This window comes from Cygnus atratus, chromosome 27 (genome assembly GCF_013377495.2).
Source record: "Cygnus atratus isolate AKBS03 ecotype Queensland, Australia chromosome 27, CAtr_DNAZoo_HiC_assembly, whole genome shotgun sequence".
Lineage (NCBI taxonomy): Eukaryota > Metazoa > Chordata > Aves > Anseriformes > Anatidae > Cygnus > Cygnus atratus.
In genome coordinates this window covers 2,536,532-2,545,760 of record NC_066388.1, presented here as the reverse complement: position 1 = coordinate 2,545,760, position 9,229 = coordinate 2,536,532, and positions in this window count along the sequence as shown.

Sequence of the window (9,229 nt, the reverse complement as noted above, 5' to 3'; positions counted from 1 at the left end):
TTTGACACCGTCCTTGCAAGGTTAATATTTTTCCATCTTGCAGGTGGCAAAACCTAGGGCATACAAATTGGGTTGTTTGCTGCAAGTGTCCACCCAGTCTGGTGGTAGCCTTCTCGATGAGCTATCACACCTTGAGAGAGAAAAGGGACCTTGTTTACACTCAGGGCCAGATATTTGTCATCCATTTTTTGGTACTGTTTTTACGTGAACAACTATACTGAAAAAAAACAAAGCCAAAAAAGCACTGATGAGCTGCAGCATCTGTTGATATTCTGGCTACAGGGGACTGCAGTGCTTCAATGTGTTTCATTACTTCTTTTGTCCTCGTTAGATGGGCCTTGAAAATATTTAGTATTGCTGACAATAGGCAACCCCTAATCAGTGTAATAGGTTAACTCAAGAGATTGAGCTATGCTGTATCCTTAAAGAAGGATTCTGTTCTGTATCCATATCACCTCTTTTTACTTATTTAAACAGCTCTGCATACCACAGCTGTGCAAGCAGTAGCTGAACATTTTCTTAGGTAAGAGCATGCTAACAATGTGTTTGAAATGCAGTACTACATTAAGGAGTTTTGATCCCTTTGCATTTCGACTGTAATGTATGAAAAGCGGTACTTGCAGTCCTAGTGTCAAAATAGTCAAATGTTCATCTCATAATGAAATTTATGTTGAGATGAGTCCCTGAAGCCATAGCAAAGTAGAGGAACCTGACAGCTGGGGGCTGAAAACCATGGCTCATCAGGGTATGGACAGTGCAAGTGGTGAGGATGGTGCCAGAAGCCCTCTGTGATGAATGAGGATGTATCTTCCTTCTGAGAAGGGAGGACCATTTCTAACAATGGCAAGATAGAAATTATAAATCGGTGTGTTTACCAGGGCCTCAACCTGGTAGGCATGAGGCACACAGTGCCTGCCAGCTCACACAGTTTCGTGATGAGTCTCGGTATATTTATTGTTTTCCTAAAATCTTGATCCCTGGAGTCATGTGAATAGGTCACAGTCTCGGTTTTCAGTTATTATTATTTTCCTTAAAAAGAAGGCAGTTTTCTAGGTCTCAGGGATCTGGACAAATGCTTGAAAACATGAAGTTGAGCAACATAAACCTGAGAAAGCAAATAAAAAGAATTCCAAATGCTTTTTTTTTTTAATCTCATGTGTTTTTATGGTTTTATTTTGTTTGTTCTCTTCTATTTTTTTTAGTCCTGACTGATGGTTTTGAACATTTGTAGTTGGCAGTCTGAAGTCCTGATCTGAGCCATTCCCTTTTCCAAAGAGGCTGCGAGCCACAAAAAGACAAAAGGCGAATTAAAACATTTATTTAATCCTAATTTACAGATGGAATGCTCTCCTGCTTTGGAGAGTTTTAGATTAGACTAGGGACTCAAGGTCTCATGGGTGGTCTGCAGTGGCATGAAGAACTGATTTCAGATCTTCTAAGTCTCAGTCTCCGTGCTGGGTCAGAAAAATAGGCCAGGTTCAGCACTCTACTAACGATGCTGTGTAGTTTCTGAGCAGCTCAAAGTGAGCTATTCCTAAGGTAAAAAAAATAATAATATTGTGAATGGTCCTTGGTTGGGTATATAGGAGCAGAGCTCTGGTGATTTTGTCATGGAGGTGTCAGTTCTAACAGGAGAGTTCCTGGACCCCAAATGCAATTCAGTAATAAAGGATCTCTGCCCACCAGCTACCCTCTTCTTCTGATCAGGAACTCATTTTACACGCATCACGTTCTCCTGCCATCCTCCCTACGCCCGTGAGAAGGACAGGCAACAAGCATAGAGGAGAAAGAGCAAAGGCAAAGCCTGGTGTGGCTGTTTACTTAACTTCACGTGTATTGTCTTCCATCAGATAAGCCTGTGGCCGTATGGTGAAGCATTTCCAGATCCAAATCAGCCAGAAAAAGTGAGATCACAGACTAGGACACAAACACCAGACCTCTCAGGTTTCTTCTGTCCCAGGTGTGTACCTGCCCCGTCAAGTCATATGATGGGGAACTGGTTGTGATTCTCAAGCAGAGATTGCTTTCTAGTTTCATCCTGCTCCAAGGTGTGCCTGTGACCTGTGTATGGTTTCCAGCACCAGACCTGTCCCACTAGGCAGGGTGAACTGTGAAGGGGGGTGGAGGAAAAACCACATCTGCCATATAGAGGTGGACAGCTGCCCTAAATCTGCAGAGATATGAGATACAGAAGGGGTACACAAGAGGGATCAAGCCTGTAAGTGGCATTTTGGGTGCATGGGGCTTGGCAGGCAAGCTTTGTGCTCACTGTCCACATCTTTGGACAGAGGCAACTGCTTAGTCCATCGTCCTCACCTGTCCATACTCAGGTGTAAACGTCAGCTAACTCAAAACTCAACGACTTGCATTTGTTTTTCTTTCTAAGCTGGAACACGTCCAGTTTTTAATTGATATCATTCAGCCAAAACTTATTTACCACCTTTTCCTGGTTTCTGTGTGACTTTTGGCCTGTCTGAGTATTTTAATTGGAGGCGAAGTAAAGACTGCTTTAAAATTACATTTGTACAGGAGGAGTTTTTAACCATCCTGTTTAAAGAGGACATTTGCTGAGTGCCAACCCAAACGTACACAGGTACATTAAATAGAAAAGGTCCTTTCAAATTATTACCTGCAAAAGGTAAAATGCTGAAAATTAAATCAAGTAAAATAAACTTCCAAATGCATTTAATTGAAAGTTAGTACACTTTGCAGAATAGTGTACATTTATTAGCTGAGTATTTTTGAGCTGTTAATCCACACTTTCCTGTTATTGTTGCTGTTCTAACACTCAGAAAACAATGAAAACTCTTTTAAAAGAACAAAGTTAGTAAAATAATTCCTAGGAATTCAGAAAACAGCAGTAATGTGCACTCCAGCTTAGCACAGCTCGCCAGCGCTGTATGAAATATTTCATGTTCAAAATGGCAGTAGTTCCAAGGTTAGCACTGACAGGCACTTGCTGTAGAGAAGCTCTGGTTGTCAGGGTCTTTCCTTAGCAGCTCCTTGCTTTGGTTGACTTTTCCTAAGCTGCCACTCTTCATCACCTCATTTATTTGAGGCTCTGACAGCACTGATAGGATCAGTAAAGATTCCCCGAATTCCCACACCATATCAATGTGCTGTTAGCAATTACTTAGGTTAGCAAACAGTGCCAGAGATATTAAGGTATTTGCTAATACCATCCAAATATAGCCATTAAAGTGTTAATATAAAAGTGAGATAAGACCTAACCAATTCCTTTTTCACTGCCCCGATTCCATTCAAATGAAGTGATGGCTTTAAATTTGCATTGCTCTAGAGAAGTAAGGGGAGGACGGTTTGTGCATTTTGCTAAAGAGCTAGACCTCTTCCCTGTGTGCCACCAGCTGCAGGCATCACGGTCCCTAAACCGAGTCTTTCGATGGCTTCGTAGTGCCAAGGATGAACACCCAGCACTTGTCTTCCACACACAGCCAATGTATTATTATTATTCACGTTGGTATTGCTGCCTTCAGGTGTACAACTGTGGGCTTTAGCTCATGTGCACAAACAAAGGAAGAATACTAAAGCTAAATACTAGAATAAATCACAAAAATTAAATTCTGCTGCATATTCGAACAAGTGGCCCCTCACCTGAGTCTTCATTATGTATATATATTGTATATATTCGTTATCTTCACTTAGAGTCTTGACTTGTGCTTCCGTGTGTGTGTAGAAAAGACAGAAGGAGAACAAGAAGAGGTATAGAGGAGATTATAAAATCTTTAAGTAAATAACCCGTGTAGTCCCTGCTTTTGTGTGTGTGGCAATATCTCTAGTGGGTTGAGTTAAACATTTCCAAGTGCCTTTCTTAAAATAGGTTTGGTAGACATTGTGGAGCTCTGATCTGATGCCTAGGAAAATTAATGCTTTTTTTTTTTTTTTTTTTCCCTTTTTGTTTTCAAGCATAAAAATTTGGAAGGGGCACAGTAACCTTGGAAGCTTGCTAAAATACTAATCTGAAGCCAGATTATTTTTTATTTTTTTAAGCTTCATAAAACTTTGGGGAAACATTTTTTTAATTTTTGTTTTCTTCAGAGCATCCTGGCCTTGGTCATTTCTGTGCAAAAAGTGCCAGAATGCCTTAAGAAAAGCTGATTTTGCACTATTTCCAAGCTTGCCAGTGCTGTGAAGTAGTAAAAATTCATGAGAAAGAAATGTTACAAGATTTCTAGAATGAAAATTTTGGGGATACAATTGCCCAAGTCTTCTCTTAAACAAGCACCTTAAATTTAAGAACGTTTGTTGGTTATAGAACAGAGTACGAAATTGAGTAAAAACCCTCTGCATCTATTCACATTAAAGGTAAACAGTTGTACAGGAGATTCCAGGGCAAGTCCAATAAGGATATGAATAAAAATGGGGAAGTGTAAAATGAAATTGTTTTATTGAATTGCAACGTATTCTTGCTCTCTTCTATATAAATAACATCTATGGACTTATTTAATCATTATACCTTTTCATCTCTTTGGTGTTCAAAAATGGAAGAAAACAAGAATAAAAGTCTCTGCTTTCTGCTTTTTGGAGGTTTTTGAGTTATTGCTAGAAGGGGTTTGGTGTGCAGCTCCTGCAGCAGTGTGTGCCTGGTTCAACCCAAAATCTCACAGGACACTTCTGCTCCGAGGGAGCAGTTCCAAGTTGAACTGAGAGTCGACTTTTGTCTGCCGTTCTTCTTTGACCATGCAAGAACATACACAGAGATAAATAAAAAGAGCCAAGGGCTAGTCATCTACTTCTAATCTCACATAATACGCTTCTTGTTGAAGTCCCTGGCTGTTTTTTATATAATCCTGTGTTCTGGCAATCCACCTTTATCTCGTGGAAAGGATAGCCCTCTTCCTAGAAGAATGAGTACTCTAATGCACCTTGCAAAATGCTGCCTGTGTTCAGTATCTCCAGGAATAGCTGCAAAATTTAAACAAAAGCTTTCCTGTGATGGGTGAGAAAGTCTTTTCCTTGTGGTGGCATTTGGATAGTAAATATATGGCAGCCTAGCCCATAAACGAATCAAAGCAGGAACATCCATGGAGTGAGACTCTCTGTTCCTCATGCTTTTCGCCCTGGTTAGGGCAGGAAATCACCTGCAGATCTTGGTTCATTTTGCACTGTTGATCATTTTTAGCCACTCACCATCTTGCGCGGCCTAAACTGGCCTCCTAGGGGATGCTGCAGCATGACCTCAGCCAGTTACAGATCCCCTACAAGCCGTCTAGAGGTGGCATGGGACAGAGGACAGGCAGGACATGAAGCTCACCAGACTTGTAGCTGTTCAAGAGACCTCCCTTTCATTGCAGGGAAGGCTTTACTATCAATTCTCTTTGACAGAAATGCCTTGGACTGTCAGCCAGCTTCTGATGGGAGGAAGAAATCGAGAGCCAGGTCACTGAGACAACTGCCAAGATAACAGCTTATTCAAACAGTTCTGTTTATTCTGCAATTTATTCAGTAAATTGGCCTGTCCAAATGAAATTTGATGGGAAATTATTCCGGACATGGAACATAGCTTACATGGCAGCTGCCATGTATCTCCCTATGCAAATTAGAGCATATTTGATCCTTAGAAGATGTTATTTTTAAAGCTGAAATCTACTTAGCACGTTTCAGAAAATCTGTCCTGCTGATAAATGCCTTGAAAGCAAATTTCTACAGTAAAGTGTTTGCCATAGCTTTAGGCTGTGAGATCTCTGACACATCACTGTTATTTGTGCTCATCAGAGCCTCACTACATTCATAAATCCTTCAAAAGATTCTGAGGGGAAATTAAAATCTTGCCATGGGAGTTGGTACAATGAGTCTGATAGTCTTTCAGTTAAAATCTGAAAGTTCGGTTTAATCCCCAGAACTGCCCTTTTTAAAATAAGCCTGGGGACTTTATACTTGTAAAGCTTTGGATAACAGGTAGAATGAATGTGGAGGATGAAGCCCTAAAAGGGTTTCTTGTTGCAGTTCGGTAGCCAGTGCTTGCTGACTTGTCCTTATAAATATTGCCCAGAGATACACCTGCCTGCGTGGTAACAGCAGTTCCGATGCAAATAAAGCAGTTCTGCACTTTAAAATCTATTTTTGGCTGGGATGCATTTCCTGAACATTTCCTTCCAACTTCTTCCTCACACACAATGCACGTATACACGAACACACGTTTGCTCACTTATTCATTCACACAGCGCTCTGCTTCTCATACAGACTAAGCCTCTTTGCACCACTCTGTTTGTAGGAGGAAATAAAGTCACCATAAATCACAATAATTTCTTCCTTAGCTCTACATCACTAACAGCCATGGCCATAGTAGGCTGGTTACAGGAGATGTGCAAGTGAGCTTTGGGGACGTATGGAGAAGCCTGCACATACAGATCTAGGTGCACAGAGACGAGTAGATGTCTGTGTGTTTACGCAGAGAAGGTGTTAATCTTCTTGATAAAGATCTATTTTCTAGGACAAAAATAATAAATAGGGCTTTTCTCCTCCTCCTATTCAGGAACATACGTTTAATCCCTTGTTTTATAATAATTTTCAGTGGGTGCTTCTGAACCTCTCACTCATAGGATCGGTTATTTTAGCCAAGAGAAGTCAGATGAGGATAACAGGTTTTACCAAGGACTCATTGTTTTACTGGGAACACTCTAAATGTGAACTTTTGTTACTACATTGCACCTATTAAAGGCATGCTTGCTTTTGCTGTAACACCAAAATGTTCATGCTGAGCTTCTTAGTTTAGTAACTCTACCTTTGTGATTAATTGCATAACCCTGTGTAAGTGTTTTGGACATGCAAAGCTGCATAAATGTTATTAGCTCTGTTTCACAGGTGGAAAGCAGAAGCTACTTGCCTGAGTTATTAACAGTGTTATTGTCAGGGCTGGGGATGCGTTGCAGGGATTTCAGTCCCCACAATGAGCATATACTGGGATGGGTAATGAAATCCAGAAGCAGGTACCAGGGGTGATCTGAGAGTGAAGATCAGCACAGGTCATTCTCCAAGCTCCCTGAAGTTTTGGGTTCTGTTGGTACCCACATTATTGAAGTTAAAGGTAGCATCGAGACCTCTGGAGGCAGTCTGCCCCGGAGGCTCAAACAGTTCAATAAAGCTTTTATGTTCTGTTGCTTCAAAGAGTCTATGGGAATACAGTGCCTAAATGCCAATGAGATGGAAATCAAGTTATAATGGTTGGGAGGGGAGGAAAGAGTGAGGAAGAGTCACTTCTCTCAGTGATTTAGAAATCACATCATCTTTCCCTCCCCGCAAAGTGACAAGTAGGATTTTTGGCTTCTCAGTTGCGCATCACTTATAGAAATGTCACCCTTGGAAACTATGGGCATTTAGGAATTTCAATGATACTCGAGCACTTTAGAGAGTTTCACAAAACTGGAATTTACACTAAATTATTCTGAGCCTTTTAAAAGGTGCTCCCAGCTGCAACCTTCCTTTTGTAAATGATTTTCTTCAGTATCTACCGTGACAAAGAAAAACAGAGAGGGAAAGTGGAGACTAAGACTCAGAAGTGATTAAACAGTGCAAACAAAATCAATTCCCCGCTCTCTATAGCTCTAAACATTTTTTAAAAGTACTTAAGATAAGGGTTTATTGCTAAACAGTCGGTCTATACTTTGCCAGGTTTCACATTGCTGACTAATGCAGTTTAGTTGTTACAAGCCAACGACTTTACATTTGCGTCATCGAAGCACTCAACCCAAATAAGTGTGTAGGAATTAACACTAAAAAAAAAATCAATGGAAGACCTTATGGAAGGGAAGGGAAACTTCTATTTTACTTAACTTTTCTAAGTTGTCCTTACATTCTCTCATACCTGCAAACTCAAAACCACCAATATGTATTTGTCCAAGAAGTCTGGGCAGGATTATTACTTGTGGTGATACAGAGAACAAAGGATGGCAGCCACTGTGTCCCCATTACATCTGCTGCGTTCCTCTCGAATGGTGACAATGAACCGGGTTTTGAATAGGTCTTTTATGCCCTTTTGAAGCCAGCAGTTATTATGGCATGAAGAATCTTGTTTACTTCACTCTCCCAACATCTTAGGCAATTACCTTTTGTTTCCTTGTTTTAGGTATCTTGCAGCTACAGGCTGTCTTCCTGTTAGGGTAGGAGGAAGAGGCATGGTAGGTACATACAATTCTCTTATTTTTTTTTTTTTTGCTATCCTCCTGTTATTGAAGCGCAGGTCTTCTGCTGAAAATTCATCTTGTGTTCTTGAGGTGGAAAATACCGTCCTTAGTGTTTGCCAGCATAATTGCTCTCAGTAGATGCCATTCTTTTAACCCTTGCTTGTTATTTTTTCCAGTGCTTTCACAAAAGTACACTTCCATTCACACTTCACTCTTCCCTATCTCAATAGTTCTGACACTAAACTCTACAAGTGTTACCTATAGCAAGGCTGAAAAAAATAAAAAGCACCAGGAAATGCTCTGTGACTACTGAAAATAGAATAGTCAGGAGAGAGGAAGGATGTGGGAGGAGAAGTAAGATGTGAGGGAGACTCGCAAAGCTTTTTCTGAGACTTTTAAGCAGTATCTGTAAAAAAAATCCTGCAAAACAAGAGATGATAGCACCTACTCAGGTCTGTAGCAACGTTTCCATTTTCTCCGAGATGAGTCACTCAGAAAGTGATATTTGTGCCCTCAGGTTTAGAGACAAGTGAATCAGTTCTGTTAAGAAAAGCTCAAGTACCTGGGGCCATTCTGGTCCTGCTTTCTGTGACAACTTGGAACCGACGGCGTTGTGGAAACTAAGCGAGTACAACTGATGCTAGCTAAGTTTCTTCTCAGCCTCCCAGTATGCTCCTGGGTTTCACATTACTGAGGAATATTTAAGGCACTCTCAAAACGTCACTTCTCATTTAGATATTTCAAGCAGGGAGAGATGGATTAATTTGCTAAAGGCAAAATTTTGACCATTAGGTAAGAGCAGAACTCTTCTATAGGGATAGATTTGGGACAAGCGGGCTTTGCCTTAAAACAACTTAAGCATATCAGAGAGCTTTGATCCTCATTGGAGCCATTACTATTATTTAATTTCTTCCTCGATTTGTACTATCTGGTGTTTGTGACCAGAGCTAGATGGAAAACTGCTGATTCCCTATAACTTCATGTTATACAAGCCTTCCCAGAAACAGTTGACAAACTATGTTTGAAAAACATGCATGGAAAGTAAATTATACATTAGTCATATTTGGTTCGGCTGCCTTGGGGAAAGG